Source organism: Papio anubis, chromosome 6, assembly GCF_008728515.1.
Source record: "Papio anubis isolate 15944 chromosome 6, Panubis1.0, whole genome shotgun sequence".
NCBI classification, from domain to species: Eukaryota; Metazoa; Chordata; class Mammalia; order Primates; family Cercopithecidae; genus Papio; species Papio anubis.
Genome location: NC_044981.1, coordinates 58,160,201 through 58,185,134, shown reverse-complemented (window position 1 = coordinate 58,185,134; position 24,934 = coordinate 58,160,201). Strand labels below are relative to the sequence as shown.

Here is a 24,934-nt window from a genome sequence, read left to right as displayed (position 1 = left end):
CAGTTTGATTGACAAGCGAATGAATGAGTTATTTTGGTCAAAACTTTGCACTAATTACATCACTTTCTGTTTCATTTTGCATCTATGTGAATTAATACTAAATAATTAATTTTCAGTGGAAATACATTAGCAACACTTAGAGAAATATCCTTCAGTGTACCTAGGGAATCCCACAGTCTTCCTGACCAAAAAAAGAAAAGAAAAGAAAAGAAAAGAATTTAAATGAAGAACAACAAATATAATAATGTATATTTATAAACAGAAAAGGAGTCCTGAGTGTCTTTTGAAATATAAATACCAGAAATTCTAGTTTTGCAGAAAATTTAATGTCTATCTGGTTTGAAAGATTTAACAACTGTTAAAGTAACCAGTATTTCAGAGGATATGGGGGAAAGTAAACCAGCTTTTTCATTGTGCTGCTTCAGGAGGACTAATAAAATAGAAACAACAAAAGCACTTTTAGAATATGATTCAAATGCAGTGGTAGTACATGACTCATTTTATTGAACAATTTAAGTGTGATAGCCAGAAGGCAGACTGAAAATTTCTGTTTAAATGGTCAGTCCTAAAGGATAGTATAAAAGGAAAACAGGGAAGAAAACTCAGAGATAGGTCAGAGGATAGATATTTAGGACTTTTTTCTTTTATCTGCCAAGACTATATACATAGTAATTTTATTTAATTGTTCTTTAATGTTTATAAGAATCTTGGTCACAACACATCAACAATAAAGACAATGGAAAAGAGTATTTGTCTACAGATACACACACAGATGCCCACACATACATATACACACGTATAACTGAATTAGTATTTGTTATAAATTGAATGTTTGCATTGTCCCCAAATTCATATATTGAAGCTGTAATTCCAGGTGGAATGGTACTTGGAGATGAGGCTTTGGGAGGCAATTATGTTATATGAGGTCAAGGGGGTGGAGTCCCTATAATAAGACTAGTGCCCTATGAAAAGAGAACATCAAGGAAGACTGTTGTCTAGAAGCCAGGAGGAGGGGATTCACCAAGAACCAAATATGGTCTTGAACTTTTCAGCATCCAGAACTGTAAGAAATAAACGTCTGATATTTAAGCTCCTCAGTCTATTGCATTTTGTTACAGCAGGCCACACTAAGTCAGTAATACAAAACTTGAGTTTCTCCTCCACATAATTTGTTCTTGTGGAGTGAAATAAGTTTTTAGAGGTGATATAAACAACACAACTAAAGTGCTTTAGACCTGAGTTCTAGGACTAGCATTGATCTGTCCATATAATTTTACATTATTTATTTATATTTTTATTTCGCTTATCTGTAAAACATATTGTACTTAGATAAATTTTAAAGTACCTTCTTGCTTTTTAAAATTGTTTGATATTATGGGAACCATTGATAGAAGATGAATTAGTTTTTTTTTTTTTTAATTCCTAGGTACAATAGAATATGCTGGCTTGAGTTTGAACAAAATAGTTTCACAAATTTTGAACAAATTTTCTCACCAAAAATCATAGTTAGTTATAATTTGCTTCTTTTTTTCCTTTTATTCTGCTTTGTACATATAACTATATATGACAAGTATTAAGGTATTAAGGAGGTTAATAAATGATGTATCTATGTATACTTTTCAAGTTTGCAGCTATTGAACTTCATTAATGATAAAGCTGCTTAAAGCAAAAGGCTTTGATCTGTGGCCAAACTAGCTGTCTGTTATAACCTGCCCATGCCAACATCCTGACCCCTTACCCTTCTTATGTTATTCAGTTACATAATACACCTGAGGTAAAAAAAAAATCTGTTTGTAGATAAAACACATGCTGCCTCCCAGAGTCTATGGAAATGAGGGCAGCAAATTAAGTGCATATCTTCTGCAGAGTTTTACTAAATTACCTCCAGCAAGAAATGTGTTTCAATAGACGTCACTAAACAAGAAGCACTCTTTTAATAAGGGAGTGAGTGAGTCAAGTGGCCAGTAATGTTCCTCTAGTAGATATCACTTGGCATGAAAACATGAGGAGTGAAAAGTATTCCATATCTTTTGCAAGCAATAGGAACTCTTACATTGGGATCCACCTTTAATATGCTCATGAGCATCCTGTGCGTGTGTGTGCACATGAGTGCATGCATTTTTCTGGAAGTGGGTGCAGAGCCTTTGTTATAGTGGAATCAGTGGCCTGAAAATATACCATCCATGGATATGGACAGTTGAATTGGGCTATTTATCTAGTCATCCAGTAAAATAAATAGTGGGAATGAATTTATTTCCTCACTGAATCAAAATGTAAAGGTCAAAATTTTCAGTTATTTTGATATAAACTAGTAAGAGATTCAGTATACATCTAAGTACTTGTCTTTACATTCCTTTAGTTGATTTCAGGAACATGAACATCTTATGCTATATGTTAACCCTTTCCCTAAATTGGTAATGTACCCTGCATCTCACACACATAGAGTGGAGCACCATTATTACAGTAGAAGATGTTCAGCTAGATCTACCCATAAACATTAACATGAGTTCATCTTTATAGTAAATTTAAACCAATAATCCTTGGCAATTCTTTAAGTGGATAATAAATAACATGTATAAAAGGTGACACAGAAGGGATTTGGGAAGAATAATGGAAGTTGAAGTCATGCCAATGATTACCACGTTGAAATAGTGGCTTGCTGTTGCTTTCCTCTCTCTTCCCCTATTGCTTTCTCCTTTAGCTATCATTCCTCTGTTTGCCCCCTTCAATATGTCAGTACAAAAACATATTACAAAAAGAGACATATTGAAGACTTTTTTATTACATGAAAAAGTGTACTTTTCCATTTCACATTCAAGTAATACATTATTTACATAATTGCAGATGTCATAAGTCAGGTAATTTTGCCCATTAATTCATTGAATGAACATTTGTTAAACACCTTCTAAGTTACAGATGCTGAACTATGTTCAGGGAATACAGAAGTGAATAAAAGATCATACCTTTGGATAAATCTATGGTTTTGTCATCTCTATGTGTATACATATATACACATTTATTTTACAATTATATATAAAATATCTAAAAATAAAAAGGTAAATTAATAAATACATATAATAAAATAAATATAAGTATAGTATATATAAAATATTATCTGGATATACCCATGCTTATGTTAATATTCAAGTTAATGTAGTCAATCTTATTTAAATTTAAGTTTAAATATAATATTCAGCTTTTTAAAACAAATTAGGTATGAGAAAATGCCTTACTAAAGATAAGGCAACGGATACTTAGTGAAGCAGATATGTTGTTCCATTATTGTCAAATTTTTGCATAGCAAAAGAAAACTATGTATAATTTCTTTGTGATATATTCAGCCATGATACAACATTGAGCTATGAGCAAAATCCTCCTTTTGCCAAATTCTCCAGTCAGACTGAGGTACAAAGAAGGCCAGCTTACTTTCCAAGGTCAAATTATGAGTCAGAAGCTGGTTAGTCAATAGAAAAGAAGACACTTCTGATTTGTAAATCCTTTACTGTAACTACTTGATAATCCACTTATACTTGACAAGCATTCAGTACTACAGCTACTAGTCTTTTTACATTTTTCATCCAAAACTATAGTAAATAGCAGTGACTACATTGCTGTGAAATCCTGTAAACAGGATTATCCTCAAGTACTCTTTCTGCAAACCTCAACCCATATAAAATTTCCAAAAGGAACAATTTAAATTTGGTGAAATATATAGTTTTTAGTGAAAAAAGAAAAAGAGTAACAAAGGCTCCCATAAATCACAAGTTAAGGCAATTTAGGAAGAATACAATGACCATATGGAGCCTTATTGTATTATGTAGATGGAATAAAAAATATCAAGAACAAAATTTGACACCATAAACAGGACATAAAATTAATTATTTACTAATTGAAAGAATCTGGGAGGTCTAGTGGCATAGGTAGTAAATATTATATTTTATCTTCTTTACTAAAGGCCAATAACATGTACCTATAATGATGTTTTATTCTGTGCAATATGAAGTAGAGTCCAACAGACCTAATGTTTTCAATGAGAGAAAAGAGTTGTCAAACTTGGAACAGCCTGCTGTTCCATTATGATGTGGACTAGAAATAATGGTTACTTCTATATATAGATAAAAGATCATTTAATTTTCTAGTTTTATGAACTATTTAATATTTACAAATTATTAAAATATTCAGAACACTACCAGAAACAAAAAGAACTAATTAACATAGACTTGGAGAATCGGATTGGGGAGACTCTGAATGTTTCCTTGGTGAGGTAATGATGACCTGGCATTATATTTCCTTTCCAATACTCCAGCTTGGTTGGGGGAGGGGCATCCACTATGACTGAGGCTTGAGTAGGCTGTTTTCCCCTCATGGTGTAAACTAGGCTGACAGGAAGTTTGGACTGGTGGAGTCCACCACAGCTCAGCAAAACCACTGTAGCCAGACTGCCTCTCTGTATTCCTCCTCTCTGGGCAGGGCATCTCTAAAAGAAAGGCAGCAGCTCCAGTCAGGGGTTTATAGGTAAAACTCCCATCTCCCTGGGACAGAGCGCCTCAGGGAAGGGGTGGTTGGTGCAGCTTCAGCAGACTTAAACGTTCCTGCCTGCCAGCTCTGAAGAGAGCAGCAGATCTCCTCGCACAGGGCTCCAGCTCTGCTAAGAGACAGACTGCCTCCTCAAGTGAGTCCCTGACTCCCGTGCATCCTGAGAAGGAGATACCTCCCGGCAAGGGTCGACAGACACCTCATACAGGATAGCTCCAGCTGGCATCTGGTGGGTGCCTCTCAAGGATGAAGCTTACAGTGGAAGGAACAGGAAGCAATCTTTGCTGTTTTGAAGCCTCTGCTGATGATACCCAGGCAAACAGGGTCTGGAGTGAACACCCAGCAAACTCCAGCAGACCTACAGAAGAGGGGCCTGACTGTTAGAAGGAAAACTAACAAACAGAAAGGATTAGCATCAACATCAATAAAAAGGACATCCACACAGAAACTCCATCTGAAGGTCACCAGCATCAAAGACTGAAGGTAGATAAATCCACAAAGATGAGGAAAAACAAGTGCAGCAAGGCTGAAAATTCCAAAAACCAAAATACCTCTTCTCCGCCAAAGGATCACAACTTCTTGCCAGCAAGGGAACAAAATTGGATGGAGAATGAGTTTGACAAATTGACAGAAATAGGCTTCCGAGGATGGGTAATAAACTCCTCTGAGCTAAAGAAGCATGTTCTAACCCAATGCAAGGGAGCTAAGAACCTTGAAAAAAGGTTAGAGGAATTGATAACTAGAATAACCAGTTTAGAGAAGAACATAAATGACCTAATGGAGCTGAAAAACACAGCACAAGAACTTCGTGAAGCATATACAAGTATCAATAGCCAAATCGATCAAATGGAAGAAAGGATATCAGAGACTGAAGATCAACTTAATGAAATAAAGTGTGAAGGTGAGATTACAGAAAAAAGAATGAAAAGGAATGAACAAAGCCTCCAAGAAATATGGGACTATGTGAAAAGACCAAACTTATGTTTGATTGGTATACCTGAAAGTGACAGGGAGAATGGAACCAAGTTGGAAAACACTCTTCAGGATATTATCTAGGAGAACTTCCCCAACCTAGCAAGACAGGCCAACATTCAAATTCAGGAAATACAGAGAACACCACAAAGATACTCCTCGAGAAGAGCTTCCCCAGGACACAAAATTGTCAGATTCACCAAGGTCAAAATGAAGGAAAAATTGTTAAGGGCAGCCAGAGAGTAATGTCAGGCTACCCACAAAGGGAAGCCCATCAGACTAACAGTGAATCTCTCTGCAGAAACCCTATAAGCCAGAAGAGAGTTGGGGCCAATATTCAACTCTCTTAAAGAAAAGAATTTTAAACTCAGAATTTCATATCCAGCCAAACTAAGCTTCATTAGCAAAGGAGAAATAAAATCCTTTACAGACAAGCAAATACTGAGGGATTTTGTCACCACCAGGCCTGCCTTTTAGAGCTCCTGAAGGAAGCACTACATGTGGAAAGGACAAATGGTACCAGCCACTGCAAAAACATACCAAATTGTAAAGACCATTGACACTATGAAGAAAGCGCATCAACTAACGGGCAAAATGACCAGCTAGCATCACAATGGCAGGATCAAATTCACACATAGCAATATTAACCTTCAATGTAAATGGGCTAAATGCCCCAATTAAAAGGTACAGACTGGCAAATTGGATAAAGAGTCGAGACCCATCAGCGTGCTATATTCAAGAGACCAATGTCATGTGCAAAGACATACACAGGCTCAAAACAAAGGGATGGAGGAATATTTACCAAGCAAATAGAAAGCAAAAAAAAAAAAAAAAAGCAGGGGTTGTGATCCTAGTCTCTGATAAAAGGATCAACGCAACAAGAAGAGCTAACTATCCTAAATATACATGCACCCAATACAGGAGTACCCAGATTCAAAAAGCAAGTTCTCAGAGACCTACAAAGATACTTAGACTCCCACACAATAATAGTAGGAGACTTTAATATCCCACTGTCAATATTAGAGAGATCAATGAGACAGCAAATTAAGAAGGATATTCAGGACTTGAATTCAGCTCTGGACTAAACAGACCTAATAGACATCTACAGAAATCTCTACCCTAAATCAACAGAATATACATTCCTCTCAGCACCACATTGCACTTATTCTATAATTGATCACATAATTGCAAATAAAATACTCCTTAGCAAATGCAAAAGAACTGAAATCATAACAAACAATCTCTCAGACCACAGTGCAATTCAATTAGAACTCAGCATTAAGAAACTCACTCAAAATCACACAACTACATGGAAACTGAGCAATCTGCTCCTGAATGACTACTGGGTAAATAACAAAATGAAGGCAGAAATAAAGACCTTCTTTGGAAACAATGAGAATAAAGACACAACGTACTGGAATCTCTGGGTCACATTTAAAGCAGTGAGTAGAGGGAAATTTATAGCCCTAAATGCCCACAAGAGAAAGGAGGAAAGATCTAAAATTGACACTCTAACATAAAAATTAAAAGAACTATAGAAGCAACAGCAAACAAACTCAAAAGCTAGAAGAAGACAAGAAATAATTAAGATCAGAGCAGAACTGAAGGATATAGAGACAGGAGAAATCTTTCAAAAAATCCATGAATCCAGCAGCTGGTTTTTTGAAAAGATCAACAAAATAGACAGACTGCTAGCCAGACTAATAAAGAAGAAAAGATAGAAGAATCAAATAGATGCAATAAAAAAGATATAGGGGCTATCACCACTGATCCCACAGAAATATAAACTACCATCCAAGAATACTATAAGCACCTCTATGCAAATAAACTAGAAAATCTAGAAGAAATTGATACATTTTTTAAAGCCCAGTAGTCATCCAGGTAAATTTTTGGTTTGAATTAAAGGTCCTGAGCCTTAAAGAAGCTTTGAAAATTAATTTCCTAGGAGTTGCATTTCTTTATTTATAGTAAAGTTCACATTCCATAAAGTCCATGTGATTGAAACTAATGGTGTAAAATTGTCAAATTGCCTCCATCTTATTTTTTTCAGATGTTTACTGCATTCTTTTGTTCATGACATTGTGTAAAAATTATAGTAAGGGATTCTAAGACTATCAGAAAGAGACTTTGATTTCAAAGGTCAATAATCTAGGGGTGATAAGATTTTAACATTGAAATGAGGGGGAGACTTTTGCTGTGATAAAGGGTAGGATTTGAACAGATGAAAGGGAAAAATGGTAATCAAGAGCACAAAATTAGGGCACTTTGCAGCATATTCAGAAAACCTTATACAGGAATTGTCTGTCTGACATGTGAGTCATGTAAAGGATATTGTGGACAGGAGATAAAGTAGGAAAGACTGGTTGAGGCAAGACCACAAAGAGCCTTAAAGATCAGACTTGGAGGAGTTTGAATTATGTAGTACAAGAGAGTACTAGCTCTCAGTCTCTTCAATAGCCTTTCTCTATTCTGCCTTCCTGGGCTACAGAGGCTGCAAAGTTAGATATCATGTTTCCTATACTGCTATGTAGCTAGGATTCTCATTGAAAATTACATTCTACCAATTTGATAGACTTGAGTGAAATTGGAAATTAGAATTTTTTTTTTTTTTTTTTTTTTTTTTGCAATCATGTTCATCTTTCCAGGTTCTTACTTCATGGATGCCAAGCAGCCAACAGTATGCCAAGGAGAGGATAGCAATGGTTTCATTGCTAGGTGATGTGTTCTATGGGCATATCCCAATTCCCCATTATCCTGAGTAGGCAGACTCCCCTGGTTAGTCAATTTGCTAGTGTTGTTATGGAGATTATTTCTCAAGGCCCTGCCTGTAATCTGTTCAACCATTTTGTAAGCACCCAATTCTTCATCTTAAGTAAATTTGAGATAGAGACATTTATGTGTCAGGCAACTGAATCCTGACAGAAACACTGAATTTACTAGACAATGAGGAGACCCCGTATGTTTGAAGGATTTTGAATGAATTATATATAATACCTTACACCTGATTGACTTTCTCAGTTATGTTTCATTTAAGCCAATTAAGACTAAGTTACATTTTATGCTGGATCGATAAGATGAAGAATAACTACTATTGAAGTTAAAAACAGATGAAGCTCCAAATGCAATGTGCACCCTAGTAGTAGAGAATTGATTGTGAGTTTGAAATTTCACAGGCATTATCTTCCTAATGTAGCAGCCCATAAATGCAAGGAGGACAATGTACAAGTCCTCTTGGCATAGGAACAAAGTAGTTGGAAAAAATAGTTTTATATCTCCATTTTTGCCTAGAGAATTCTAAGCCATTTATTTTTGCATGGGGAAGCAGAAATAAAATATAGTGCAAATCTGTGCATGTGAATCTTTCTGGTTTTTAATTGTTTTCTTTGGCTGAGAAATAATAAACATCAATGGGAAGAAACAATGATGATGAGCTGGTGAGTTACTTTTCTACTGTTTTGAACCACTGAGAACAATACTGTGTCTGAAAGAAACAATCAGTTGTGGATTATCAATTTTAACTCTTCTTAGCCATTAAATAGAAACTGGTAAAAAGGAAACACATGAGTGAGGTTTTCTTTTGGTTTGTTTGTTTGTTTTCTTTCTTTTTCTTTTTCTTTCTTTTTTTGAGATGGAGTCTCACTCTGTCGCTTGGGCTGGAGTGCAGTGGTGGGATCTCGGCTCACTGCAACCTCTGCCTCCCAGGTTCAGGTGATTCTCCTGCCTCAGACTCCGAAGTAGCTGGGATTATAGGTGCCCGCCACACACCCGGCTAATTTTTGTATTTTTAGTAGAGACAGGGTTTCACCACGTTGTCCAGGCTGGTCTAGAACTCCTGACCTCAGGTGATCCACCCACCTGGGCCTTCCAAAGTTCTGGGATTACAGGTGTGAGCCACTGGACCCAGCCTTGAGTGAGGTTATCAATCCATCACTTTTTAAGCTTCTAGGTTGGAAAAAAAAAATTGAATCTAGTCCGTGGCCATCATATCAAAAGAACATCAGATTGCTGGTGCTAATAAAACTATGAACAGAAAAATGGAGAAAGCCAGCATTCATCTTAAAGAGGCTTATTTTCTCCATTCCAGCCTGTTTTATGTCAGCAAAATAGAGCTGCCAGGAGACAGCCTCTACCTCCAGCTGCCTGGACACTGTGACTGAAGCTGCTATATACTTGCTCTCCTGGTGTGACCTAGATCAGGGGCCACACTTCACCAGAAGACCTAACTATTTCTGGGATGGAAGACTTTCGGTCTCCCATCACTCTCCCTCCCTATAGGGTTCATAAGGCCTAGAACACTTGCTTAGGGTCTTAGTTCACACAGATGGAAAGGAGAGAAGTCCTCATTTATGTAATGGAAGGTTTGCAGGGATATTAAATTATAACATTCTGTTTTCAGAGTAGGTGAGGAGCCCAGGAGACTAGAACTCATTATGTTTCTATGTTCCTATTAAAAGGTTATATTCTCTAGAGCAGTAAATGGAAACCTTCACATTTCAGGATAAATACTTTATAAGAACCAAAATTACTTCAGACTAAGAAGAAGGGAATTATACATTAGTTATGATGGTTTTCACAATTAAAAACAACCAGCCAAGATAAAACAAGTTGGATGAGGAAAAAAAGAACATACACTTCACAAAAGTATATTGATATTCATTATTTGGTTGAAGGACATTCTTAGTAAAAAATGATGTATCAGAGATTTAGAATATAAATAAAGAACATCTACATTAATCTATTAACACACACTCCTTTGGAAATTAGAAATAAAACAAAAGGAAATTTAAAAAAAAAAAGGTAAAATTACTTTTGTAACAACATAAAGAGTTAGTAACAAGCACAAGAGTCTTAACTTTGTGAATGAATGAGCTTTGAGGCCAACACTAGCTTTGGCATTTGCTAGCTGTATGTCTTCATGCATATTGTGCAATCTCTCCATGTCTCAATTTTTTAATCTACCTTATATTCCCCATTTTCTTTTCTCCTCCAGAGATTAGCACATAAGGGTAGAGAAAATATATCTTATTATTAATGGGTAAACGTAGACACATTTATTTCAAATTTTGTAATTTTCTCAAACATAAAAATTTAATATGGCTACTTTAAAATTAAATTATTTAATGTTGCTTGTTTTAAATAATGGAAAAGTATTGACTTGCAGTTATTAGAGTCTTTTCTTCTTAATAATCAAGGAAATAATTAACCTACTCTAACTATGCTAACCAAAAGAAAAGCAACTGATATTAATATCAGTGCCTTTTTACTTTTTCCACTCTGTAATAATTTTATAAATCAGGTTTTTAAAATTTATTTTAATTATACAAAAAATATACCTTCATCACAAAAATTCAAATAATAACAGTGTCTATTCTGCATGTAATGGTAAAGATTCTAAAATTTTAGCATTAATTTCTATGTCTGCTAAGGCTTTTGTTAGGTACCCTTTATCAAGCTAAAGAATTTTCCTTAGCCAAGCCTTAGTGAATAGTGTGTTCTTTAAAATGTACTTTAAACTTTATTAGTCTTTTTGAAATACTTTTCTCTTTTATTTGTAAGTCTTATTAATTACATTAACAAATTTTTGATGTTCAACAATTGTTACATTTCTAATATAAAACCCACAGTTCATGATTCCTTCATTACACGTATTATAGCTGGATCGAATCTGTTCTTATTTTATCATAGTTCAGTTAGAATATTCTGTCTTTTCAAGTGAGATTAGCCTATAACTTTTGCTTTTATGTCATTCTTGGAACCATAGTCATGTTGATCTTAATGAACTGGGGACATTTTCCCCTTTTTCCTGCTCTAATGCAGTTTATTGGAACGCAAAGGACTGATTGGTAATCCTCACTGTTGAATACCTCGGGCTAATGCTCCTATTTTAGGTGAATGCAGCAATGTTTTCACTTTCTTCTATGTTATTGCTCAGAGTTTCCAATTTTTCTTGAGCTTTTATGAATATTTTAAAAAATCTTATTTCTCATTTAGACATTCAAATTTATTGGTATAAAATTCCATATCATGTAGGGTACAATTAAAAATAAATGAAAACAAAATAAAATTATGTTCTATAAGCATGTATGCTCTTCTCATTCTTAATAGTGTATATGCATCTTAGTAGTATCTTTTTTTCTTGATAAGCTTTGCCAAACCATTTATTTTTATATATTATTTAAGATCAGCTTTTTATTTTTTAATCAACTCTAATAAGTTATTCTTTCTGATTCATTAATTTCTGTCCACATTTTTATTTACAGCTTGTATTATACCATCTTTGTGTTTCTTTCATTGATATTTTCCTAGTTTATTAAGTGAGAAATTTTTGTTCAATTATTTTAAAGCATTCTTGCATTTCCACCAATATACTGATGCTCTAGCTTTACCTTTTTTCCCTGTGTTTATTGGATTCAATATGTAGGGAAGTCATAGAAATTTGTTTTCAATTTTAACTTCTACTTTGATTGACTCTTGAACACAAGAGCTATTTAAAAGAGAATTTAAAATTTTTCGAGTGAATAAAGTTTTTAAAAATTTCCTTTTATTTCTAAATGTATGGTTTGTGGGAAGTAAATGTGATTTTTGTGAATTTTGCATTTTGAAAATTTTAGAAATTTTTTTCTTGTGTACTAAGTGGTCACATTTAGTGAATAGCTCAAGTGAATTTTAAAACAATGTATACTCTATATTTAAGGCTTATAAGGTATAAGGAAATATGTATCTCTGTATCTCCATCTGGCTCTACTTTTACTTCTATATCTATGCATTGTAACTTAAGTTCTGTCTCATCATCATGATTTCCTGAAATAATATTTTTAAATCTTCTATTATTTTGAATCATAAAATTTCACCTCTTGTTTCATTCAGTTTTTGCTTTAAATATTTAAGCTGTGTTTTAGGTGATGCTTTGTTAGGTTATATAAAGATTTGCTTTACCAGATCTTTGTGAATCAACGTGAAATATTCTACTACTTGTAAATAAGCATAAGTTAACATTAGGTGAACATCACTCCAGACACTCTCTATGAATAACTAGAAAAGTAAAATGTATATGGGTGGTAAATACATAAACAGACAGAAACAGATAATTAACTTTTATCTGGGTGATATATTATGCTGTATTTACTTTAACACATTTGGTCTTGAAGTTTATTTTTCTATCTTTTAATTTTCTGAAACATGAATAACTTCTCATTACCTTTTTCCTGTTATATCTTTTTGAAAATCCTAGATGATTAGTCTCACTCTGTTGATGTATATTATGAATGTAGTGATGTAGTTTATGTATAGTTGCACTTGTAGATTGTGTCTTGGTCTTATTAGATGTTTTGTCTTGCTAATAACATATAGCAGGGTATTTTTCCAAACCAATGTGAAAATGTTTCTCTTTTTTTTTTTTTTTTTAATAAATCTGCTTTGGCATTTGAAAAAGCTATTCCAAGTTTTAGTAATTTTTTTTAAAAAATTTTTTTATTATTATACTTTAAGTTCTAGGGTACATGTGCATAACGTGCAGGTTTGTTACATATGTATACTTGTGCCGTGTTGGTGTGATACACCCATCAACTCGTCAGCACCCATCAACTCGTCATTTACATCAGGTATACTCATTTACATCAGGTATATTTCTCTTTTACCCATCAACTTGTCATTTACATCAGGTATGTTTCTCTTTTAATAGTAAAACTTAATACGTTCACATGAGCATATTTACATTATTTTGATTGCTAATGTGTTTTCACTATTCCTACAATTTTATTTTATTTTACATTACAATGGTAAGTTTGAGTTCCTTTATTTTCTTTCCTTCCTTTCATCTTTCCTTCTTTTCTTCCAGAGTTTTACCTGTCTCACAGTTATACAGTTAAATAATTGTAATTTTTATATAATTATGGCCTATAAAATGTATCATCCCATTTCTATAATTCTATTTTTATATTCTAATGTATTTTATGTTTTCCTCTAGTTCTTTTACCATAGTTGTCTTTTTCTTTCATGAATTATTTAATTCATTTTTTATTGGTTGTATTTTGCCTTTTGTAATTTTTTAAACACAGTTTACAGGGCCTGAGGTTTGAGGTTGAGACATTTATATCTGTTGTCCTTATTAATAATTCTGAAATTCAAAAAGTTAGAAAATTAAAAGGTGTGTTTGTGTTTGTGTTTCTAAAATTTTGAACCAATATTATTTGGCAGCAAATTCTGACATAAGCTGATGAAAACCTATTTCTAATCTATATTTACTCTCTTAGGTGTGAATATTAATAAATTTTTCTGAAGAAACATTAATGCATGTGATAAGTCATTATGTGATCTTAGCCTGCTGACAAGCTTATGTAATAACAATACAGGCACAATATAATTGTATGTCATAAGATTATATCATATAATCTTTCTGGAATCTAGCAAATTTTGAATTACAGAATATTCCTTTTAGAAAACAAATTGTGGACCTATACACAAAGCAAGACCTATACACATTTAGGGGCTAAAAAAAAGAAGACGAAGTAGAGTTGTATTCTCTCAGAATTTTGTAGATACTGTTTTAATGACTTTTGTTACTCAACTTTGGTATATCAAAGACTTAAGCAACTTATTCTAATTTATTTTTATTTTCTATGTAACTTATATTTTCCTGCCTGAATTTATGAATAATTTTTTTAATCACTGGAATCCAATAATTTAAAGAAAGCATGTGTCAGTGTGTATCTTTCTATATTAGCATTATAGCAGTTAGCATTAGCTATATTAGAGTTACCTATTAGCAGTGAGCCTATTTGATTCATACTTTCAGCTTTTTTCCCCTCATTTTACAGAAATTTTTATTTTCTAAATATGATTCAGTGATTCTGGAGTTTTTATGATCTATTTTTTGGTTTCTCAAATTTAGGAACAATAATCTTTATGTTGGATCATTTTTACCCTTTTAAACTTATTTATTGTAATTATTTCATATTTCTTTTTCCAGAAATTATTTAACTTTGTCTATAATCAGTATATTTTGTCAATTTACATTTACTTATTATTTTTGTAAGGTTACACTGATTAACTCAATGGTTTCCATTTTCATTGCTTTCTATTACCTAATTAACTCACCTATGAGGTCTTCATAAAATTCATTGATATTGTAAGTGCTTATCTAGAATAAATATCTACACAGGATTCCACTTTCCCATTTTTGTGACTGTTTTCTTTTACAATGGCTTCTTGACAGGTCTTTTGCATGTTATATATTCTTTTCTCAAATTGTTTTGGTAAGTGTGGTTTCGATGTCTTTTTTTTTTTTTTTTCTTCATTTTGCTCATACTTCATGGGAAAGATTCATTCACTCATTTTGTCTGATTTAATGATGATAAAGTCTCAGTGATATGCTCTCTACTTTTTGTTCTCTTGTCTTCCTAACTAAGCTAGGGATTGAGGATTGTGTTCTATCTACTTTTTGGGAGCCTGAGGGTAAAGATAGTGAGTAGAAAAATCTCAGCAGTCTTTGGCATTCTTACTTGAAGAATCTACTCTCTGTTTTAGATTTTTCCTTTTCAGGTCCACTTTCTTGTCTAAGTAATCTACCTCTGGAGGACTCTCCTCACATGTCACATTGCCTTCCTGGTAAAGCGGGAGCTCTGAACTATGGCCAGATCTTGTCTTATGTTTGTTGTTGTTGTTATCTTCTGAGATTCTTGGTGACAGAGGTCAGAAAATTCGTTTTTAATCTCTAGTCCTTTCTTCATTCCTTAGTTGCACGATTTGGGGCAACTGTTTTTGCCTTCCCTTGACTGTTTCTTCATCTGTAAAATCAGAATAATATAGCATTTATTCATTTTCATAAGAAAGTTGATCATGTCAATATAGGAAATACAAAGTGAGAATTAGCTATTTTATCAGTTGAGGAAATAAAAGGCCTACCAACAAAGACAGATCTTTTTGTAATCAATACGGGATGAAAGAAAAATCAGTGTATTTGTATGCGGCCTACAGGAGTCTAAAATGTCAGGATGAAATTTCACATTTCATTTATTCAATGATATGGTTTAACTTTGTGTTCCCACCCTAATCTCATCTTCAATTGTAATCCTCATAATCCCCATGTATTGAGGGAGAGACCTGGTGGGAGGTGAATGTATCATGGGCGCAGTTTCCCCCATGCTGTTCTTGTGATAGTGAGTGAGTTCTCATGAGATCTGATGCCATTATAAGTATTTTACAATTCCTCCTACATGAACAATCTCTCTCTCATGCTGCCATGTACAATGTGCCTGCTTCCCCTTCTGACACAATTGTAAGTTTTCTGAGGCCTCCCCAGCCATGTGGAACTGTGAGTCAATTAAACCTCTTTCCTTTATAAATAACTCAGTCTCAGGGAAGTTCTTTATAGCGGTGTGAGAACAAACTAATACGTACAGCAAACCAAACAAAAGAGGCATAAAACTCATCTCTGTAGGAAACACATGGTTATTTCAGGAGATAGACTCCCAGGTTAACTGCAGAGGTATGTGATTACATTTTCAGGGCTGATGAAGTCCATGATTTTGGAGATATCTCTGCATTGTATAACTGGAGACTGGGTTTATCTGGGTCCTGAAGAGATTGATTTACATTCTATAATGTCAATTAAGACTTAGGACCATTATGTTTTCAAGGAAACCCTTACAGTCACCACATTATAATTATTCAACCCTGAATCTGTTCCTATTGAAATAGTGCTAGAGTGATAAAGGGGGATTATTTTCTACTTCTGCACTGCTTCTAGGATTTGGGAGTAGGAATAGAAGTCACACTAAGCCATATCACAGATTATGTGTAAGATTTTGCACCATTCCTAATTTGTTGTTGATGAATTGTTTGTTCATTATTAAAATTCTTTTTTTATTTCTTGCTTTTTATTTTTGGCATTGAGAAAGAGTTTTGTGATCCATCTTCACTCTGCCATTTTGCCTAGAAATGCAACCTTTAATTTTTTTCTACTAAGAAAAATATAACCCTTAGATTCATATTTAAAAGAGGTTTCAATGGGCTGAAAAGTATGTTCAAGAGAAATCAAATTAAGAGACCTTACTAAGCACATGTACTGACATTTATATGTAAACAATTTGTTTTAAAGGAAACTGCAACTGAAAATTGTTGCTCTTGGCAGCATGTAGCCCTTCACTGCTTTCATAGCTTTGTGCTGACATCTAAGTGTTATTTAAAATGACCAGACCAAAACTGGTGACTCTCTGTTGAAGGGCACGAGCTCATCAGCGCACATTAATACAGAGGGCAGTTGAGCAACCAGTGTTCTGTATTCAGTCACCTGTAACTTCTTATACCAACACATTTCTCACAATGGTGCCATCTCTAATGAAATTTAGGAGGGAAGAAAATCTGCAAATTAGCAATGCGTCACTTAAAACTTCCTGCTTGCTATTTTTATAGCTTCCCTCTAGAAGCTCATCTTACTTTCTGTAATCATCAACAGAATGAATCACTTGCTCGTTGTTAACCTTTTATCTCCATGAAGTGAAGGTGACAATGAAACACTTCTCTGTAAGACTTCCTTGGCAGCTGTCCCACAATGCCTGCTGGCCTGTTTTGATCCCATTCCATATGTCCACAATTTAAGTGGCAATACAACTCTCTCTGAATTGTATCATACAGCACTGCAGGGCACAATGCTGTGTTACCTGCTTTTGGAAATAATCTTTTCAGCTTATTTCAATTTTCACATTAAAGAACTGGCTGCCTGAAACTTGATGATTACAGACTTGTAAGGACAGGATCAAACAGAAGAAGATGCTAGCAGGAAGTCAAATGTGAGAGCATTATTCTGCATGCATAATAGAGTCTTTGTCCACTTTTAATAAATTTGAAGCCATTGGTAGTATTATTGACTCAGACATATCACTGCAGTTAGCTATTCTTACAAACTAATTCTAATGAAATGCTTAAGTGTAATACCTTACAGAGAAGTAATTTCAAAGGAGTATTAACAAATATTTATTAATTGTTGAAGAGTTTAAAGAGTTAATATATAAATGGATTCTTCTCTAGAAAACTTCCTATTTAATGAATGAAAAAGAAAAAAAAAGTAGTCAATTATTTGTCTCTTGATTAAAGACTCTGAGTAATGATTTTCTTCTAGGAAGAATTTCGTTTTCTTTAAATGAAATTAATGTTAGTGAACATTGTTATCTTTTTGCTTAATCTGTTGTGTGTTTATTTTGTTTTTATCTGTAACTTTCTAGAATGACTGTTTGTTAATTTAGTAATTAATCAGTGATGAAACAATTTTTCCTGTCAGTGTATTTATAAATGAGAAAGTAAAGATCCATTACTATTGTTAAGGATTTATTTTTCTGTTTGGTGAAAAACAATTTACTTGAAAGCCTGTTTATTCTTAGTGACCACAGGTTAATAAACATAAATTTTGACACTCAAAGCAGGTAAATTAAAAGACTTGTTAGTTTAATATTTAAAGCAACCGTTTCACAGTGTATTTCCCTGTAAATACTTTGAATATATTTTAGTGTGCTAGTGATTGAAGAAGAAAATTATTCATTTAATGATCATACATTTTTTTCATGAACACAGCAGCAATTCATTTTAAATTTTGTCACTACAATATTTTAGTTCATTTGTTATTAATTCTTTTTCCATGGTTGCTATCAAACTCCATTTGAAAAGTTACCTTAACTTCAAAGTTAATCAAAATGGTATTAACATACAGCTGAATACCTCTTTACAAACAAATCTTAATACCTTCTTTGGGCCCATGAGTACATATAGGTATGATAAAACTGTGTGTCTATATATATTACTTTAAACATAGGATGCCCATCTTTTTTATCCTCACAACTTGTGTCAAGTTGAATTTCCTTAGTAGAGACCTGTCTTAGTCTGTTTATCCTATTATAATAAATTGCCACAGACTGGGTAATTTATAAGTAACAGAAATTTATTTCTCACAGTTCTGAAGGCTAGGAAGTATACCAAGGCACTGGTATCTAATGAGTGCTTTCGTGCTCTGTCCTCACATGGTAGAAGGGCAGAGGAGAGCAAACCCACTCCTCCAAGCCCTTTTTATAATGGCATTACTCCATTTCTGAGGATGGAACCTTCATCACCAAAGCACTTCCCAAAGGCCCCACCTCCCAAAAGTGTTGCATTGGGGATACCTTTTCTAATATATGAATTTTGGGTGACACTTTCAGTCCATAACAAAACCATTTAATTCAGTTGTTTTACAAGTGGTAGGCATTCAATAAGTTCTGGTTAAGTTATTGACTTGAACATGTGTGACAACATTGCCAAAGAGGCACTGAGCATAAATTCATTTGAAGACTTTTCCAAAAGTCATAACTAAGTTGAGTGTGCTATATTAACATAAACTTAGTGTTTGCCTATCAGTTTCTTACACTCAATTACCTTATCTCTAAAAATTTGTCATTGCATACTTATCCTCATACCCGACAAATGATGATATGAAGGCCTTCCCTGAAAACTTTTGCTTTGTCTCTTCTAAATTTCATCAGTGTACCATCTTCTTTTTTTTTTTTTTTTTTTTTGTGAGACGGAGTCTCGCTCTGTCGCCCGGGCTGGAGTGCAGTGGCCGGATCTCAGCTCACTGCAAGCTCCGCCTCCCGGGTTTACGCCATTCTCCTGCCTCAGCCTCCCAAGTAACTGGGACTACAGGCGCCCGCCATCTCGCCCGGCTAGTTTTTTGTATTTTTTAGTAGAGACGGGGTTTCACCGTGTTCGCCAGGATGGTCTCGATCTTCTGACCTCGTGATCCACCCGTCTCGGCCTCCCAAAGTGCTGGGATTACAGGCTTGAGCCACCGCGCCCGGCCGTACCATCTTCTTTTATGATATATTGGAGCAATCAAGTGAAAGGCTTACATTGTAATTTGACTTGCATATTTTCACGGAGCTTTTCATTACTTTTTAATAATTTACCCCAAATCCATTATTTCTCTGCAATATAGTGGGTCATGAATAAAGCAACCTCCCTGATCTCATAAAACTTGCTTTTTACCCCTATGTTTTCTTAAACACTCACAAAAAATAGTAAGTAGTAAAACATAAAACTTATGAATGAAATAGAGAATGGAAGACAACTAAAACTTACCCTTTCATTAAACATTAAACATTAACAGGTAACATTAAAATATTATAGAAACCATAAAATAATAATAATAATAATGGCTGACATTCATTGGAAACTTATATACAGATTTACTATATACAAAATAAACCATACCTGGATATTGATTGCTATTGCCACTTAAGAGATACAAAAATCTGGGACCCAGAGAAAAGTGTGTTTGAGATTCTTGGATATTAAAAACTATGATTACAAAACTGAATTATTACTTGAGTAAAATTCAATACGAAGTTTTAAGCCTGACATTCAAATCTTTTTATAATCTACTTTTTAAGTTATTATTAATTTTCTACTTGATATCTCACACGATGGTCATTTTCTTCATCGCACTGAGCTAGTGTGTGATAGGCAGTGGGAAACCGATTTAGAAGTAAAAAGACTTGGAGTCTAGTTTCTATGTGACCTTGTGAAAGTTTCTAGGTTTCTAAATACTCCTTTGTGAAATGAGAAGATTGTACCATTCTCTGATGCTATTACCAAATCTTATCATCTGTACATTTTCTTTCTCCTTTTTTTGTTGTTTTTTATTTGTTTTGTTCTTCTTTAGCCTAAAACTTCACCTTAAAGTTTATCTCAATTTCTCAGATTTCCAAATCACCATAGCACAAGATAACTACTTTGATTTGTAGTGGTATGAGCTTATATACTTTATTGTCATTTCAAGTTTCCCTTACTGTATGACCTGTGGCAGAGGAAAAGTAGTGGAGCGAGAAGTCAAACCGAAGCCAATGCTTATGTATTTGGAGTGGGAAGTGAAGCATAAACTGTGAGATGAAAAAGATAGTGTATATAAAGTAGCAATAAAAGCAAGTCAAAAATCATGGAATAGCAAGCAGGAAATAATGAGATATGACTTTGGAGATTTTGAAGGACAGGATGGTGATTATGAAGGAGAATATGTTGTTGCGGGCCAGGTTCATGCTTATTGTAGAATTCCATTAGTTCTTAGAGTGATTCTGTCTGGTGTTCAATAGAAATTGAAGGTAATTTTGGTGAGGAGTCTTGTGTTACAGATAGTTAACTGGTTAGCTCTCAGCTGCCTATAGGTCAGAGTCTCCAAGAAGCTTCTTAAAAATACTCAGTTTAAATTATTTTGTAAATGCTATTTTTTATACTTTTCAGTCTAATGAAATTTTTACTACTTTTTTTAGGGATTTCTTTAAACTTCTAATATTGGAATAATTCCAGACTTACAGAAAAATTGCATGAGTTTTGCAGACAGCTGCCTTACAGCCTTCACCCAGCATCCCCCAATGTTAACATTCCACATGACTGTGGGAAAATTAATAGAGGAGTTAATATTGGTACAACCATACTGAAGAAACTATAGATCTTTAGCAGGTTTTGCCCATCTTCTCTATCAACATCATTTTCTGTTTGAGAATCTGATGCAGGTCATGTCTTTAGTTGTCATGTCTCCTTAGTATCCTTTAATCTTTGTACATTCCTCAGTCTTTCCTTGCTGTCATGCTTTTAAAGAGAACTGGCCAATTATTTTACAGATGTCCTCAGTTTGGGTTTGTCTGATGTACTTTCACGATTAGGTTGAGATTGTGAATTTTTGACATGTACACCACAGAAGAGTTATGCCATTCTAACAGTGCTATACCAAGAGTACATGAAGTTAATATATCATAACACTGGTGATGTTAACTTTGATCAGTTGGTTAAAATAATGTCAACTCAGTTTCTCTACTGTGCAGTTACTAGATTTGTCTGTAATTAATAATTATGTTGAGTGAGATACTTTGAGACTGTGCAAACATCCTGTTTCTCTTCAAATTTTCACTCATAAATATTAATATTCATAGCTGGACCTTGCCTACAACAATTAATATGGTGGTTTTCTAATGATGGTTTTATATTTCCCTTATTCATTCTAGATTTAACCATTGAAATTTTTCTGTAAGGAATTACTCTCCCATATCCCCCATTTATTTATTTATTAAAAAGTTTATTGATATCACTATGATCTCATGGACATTTATTTTATGGAATTTAATCCAATACTTTTATGATTTATTGTGTTGTTGAAATTATTCTATCTTTAGCTAATAGATACTCTTTCAGAATAGCTTCTGTGCCTTTTTCACATGCTCTCATCCTTTACTGTGCATATATTTATTCCTGATGCCACATAATATTCCAGGTTTCATCTTGCGTTTTGCCTGCTCATAGTCTGGTATCAAACACTTCACAAAGGAGATCTGGTTATTTATATTGGAGAATAATGTTTGGAAGCCAAGATATAGGTGTCAGTATGCTTGTGGCAACTGTGTCATTTTTTTCAGGCCCTCTCGGTGAACAGAGCTCACAAATATCTGCATGCATACTAATCCATGCATACACACACATAAATATGGATCTATGTAATTGTACGTATGTATCTATCTGTCAAAGCATGAATTTACTCTGATTCTAATCCAACACAACAGAGTTAAGGCTTTATATTTAAAGTAGACTTCTTGGAGGGGAAAAATGGTGGTTGGGAGGCAGGGCTAACTTGCAGCTCCCACTCAGACAGGCAGAACAGCACATGAAGGCTTGTATCATAAACTTTTGTTCCAAGAACTACTGCAGGAACATATCAGAAAAACTGAAGTAATTCACAGATCCTTTGAAAGAAGCCACTTGCCACTGTAAACTCTGTGTGACAGTTGAAAAACTGTGAGTGCTCAAAGTGTGAAACAGGGGGGAAGTTCGCTTCTGAACACACATCCTCACTGGGGAACCTGAAAATTCAGATCATGGGAGACGGATTTAACCATAGGTAGGGTTGAAACAAATTTAGAGAGCTGAGCAAAATATAAAAGTAAAAGCAGCAGGAAGAGCCCTGTAGGCACTCCTGGTCCCCAGGGATGCCTAGGGAAGCCATTCCTGACTTTATGTCACAGAGATCCTTGGGGAGGACTGACAGTGGAATTGTCAGTAGAAAGACTACAGGTAAAATAAAGCTTCCATCTGAGATTTGTAATAGTTTGACCCAGCACAAATTTTCCAGGGCAGAATTGGCATGGGGGAAGTGAGGGCAGGCATGCAAATAGGAAGTGCAGGCAGGCAGGAAGGGGCAGGGCCTGAGAGGCCTGCTTACTTTCTCAGCAGAGAGACTTGTAGCCTGCAGCAAGATCTCAGCCATCCTCATCAGCTGTCTGGATGTAAACTTGGTGCTACTGGGGAGGCATGGTGGGAGTGAGACAGACTGGCTGCATGGGAGCAGGGTAAGGTCCGTCTCTGCCAGCTTTCCCACATTTTCCTAGCAACCAGTATGATGCAACAGAGGCAGTCATAATCCTGCTGGGAACACAACTTCATTGGCCTCAGAACTCACTCCCATCCCCACAGCAGCTGCAGCAAGCCCTGCCCAAAAGGAGTCTTAGCTCAGACACACCTAACACTGCCCCCACCTGATGGTCTTTCTTTACCTGCCCAGGTAGCCAAAGACAAAAGACATAATCTCCTGGGAGCTCTATGACCTCACCTATCACATGAGAAACGCGAATACTTATCCAGGTGACCTTAGGGCAAGTTTGTATACCCCCTATACTACCACAGCTCATGCTTTCTTGAAAGTGCCACCTCCTGGCTGGAGACCAATCAACTCAAGTCGTTACAAAACTCGTAAAAGAACAAACCCTACTCCAAAAAAAGAGAAAACATCTAATTTCACCACGTGTAACATCCTGGCTAACCAGTGGTCCTGAGTCTGTTCACATGACAACTTCACTGCTTCACAGGATTCCAGAAAACCAAGGAATCACCCTGAGTCCGGTTCACTCTGCTGCTACCTCCACCAGAGCAGGTGCTGGTATCCATGGCTGAGAGACCTGAAGAGGCATCATATCACAGGACTCTTTGCAGACACTCCTCAGTACCAGCCAAGAGCCTAGTAGCTCTGCTGGATGGCTAAACCCAGAAGACCAATAACAATCACTGCAGTCCAGCTCTCAGGAAGCCACATCACTAGGGAAAGGGGGACAGTACCACATCAAGGGATCATCCCATGGATAAAATTACCTGAACAACATCCCTTGAGCCACAGATCTTTCCTCTGACATAGTCTACCCAAATGAGAACTAGTTAAACAATACTGGTAATATGACAGAACAAGATTCTTCAACCACTCCCAAAAGATTCCACTAGCTCACCAGTGATGGATCCAAACCAATAATAAATCTCTGAATTGCCAGAAAAAGAATTCAGAAGGTCGATTATCAAGCTATTCAAGGAGCCACCAGAGAAAGGTGAAAACCAACTTAAAGAAATTAAAAAAAAAAAAAATGGACGAAAAATTCTCCAGAGAAAAATATAGCATAAATAAAAAGCAATCACATCTTCTGGAAGTAAAACACACAATTAGAGAAATGTAAAATACTCTGGAAAGTTTTGACAGAAGAATTGAACAAGTAGAAAAAAACCTTCAGACCTCTAAGACAAGACTTTGGAATTAACCCAATCAGACAAAGACAAAGAAAAAAATTTAAAATAAATGAACAAAGCCTCCATGAAGTTTGGGATTCTGTTAAGCAACCGAACCTAAGAATAATTTGTGTTGCCAAGGAAGAAGAGCCATCAAAAAGTTTGGAAAACTTATATGAGAAAATAATCATGAAAAACTTCCCTAGCCTTGCTAGAGATCTACATATCCAAATACAAGAAATTCAAAGAACAACTGAGAAATTCATTACAAAAAGATAATCACCTAGGCACATAGTCATCAGGTTATCTAAAATCTAGATGAAGAAAAGAATCTTAAGAGCTGTGAGGTGAAAGCCTCAGGTAACTTATAAAGGAAAACCTACCAGATTAACAACAGATTTGTCAGCAGAAATCCCAAAAGCTATAAGGGATTGGGGTCTTACACATAGCCTCTTTAAACAAAATAGTTAACAGCAAAGAATTTTGTATCTAGCAAAACTAACCTTCATAAATGAAAGAAAGAAAAAGTATTTTCAGACAAATCCTGAGAGAATCTGCCACTACCAAGCTAGCATTAAAAGAACTACTAAAAGAAGTTCTAAATGTTAAATAAATAAATAAATAAACTTCAGAAATACACCAAAATTGAACCTTCCTAAAGCATAAATCTCACAGGGCCTGTAAAACAACAATACAATTAAAAAGGACAAGGTATTCAGGCAACAGATAACACAATGCATCTCAATACTAATGGTTAATGTAAATGGCCTAAATACTCCACTTAAAAGATATAGAACGACAGAATGGATAAGCCATCATCAACCAAGTATCTCCTGTCTTCAAGAGACAAGCCTGACACATAAAGACTCAC

General features: G+C 34.8%; 1 long non-coding RNA gene across 2 annotated transcripts in view; it reads right to left on the bottom strand.

Annotated features, from left to right (window-relative positions):
• LOC103883748 overlaps positions 1-23,877 on the bottom strand; it is a 33,144-nt gene extending 9,267 nt beyond the window's left edge. For both annotated transcript variants that reach the window (XR_001901864.3, XR_001901865.3), the window contains exons 1-2: positions 22,739-23,877; positions 14,605-15,293 (exon numbers count right to left, since the gene is read on the bottom strand). This is a non-coding gene — a long non-coding RNA (uncharacterized LOC103883748). The remainder of the gene's footprint in view (positions 1-14,604; positions 15,294-22,738) is intronic.
• Positions 23,878-24,934: the final 1,057 nt, after the last annotated feature.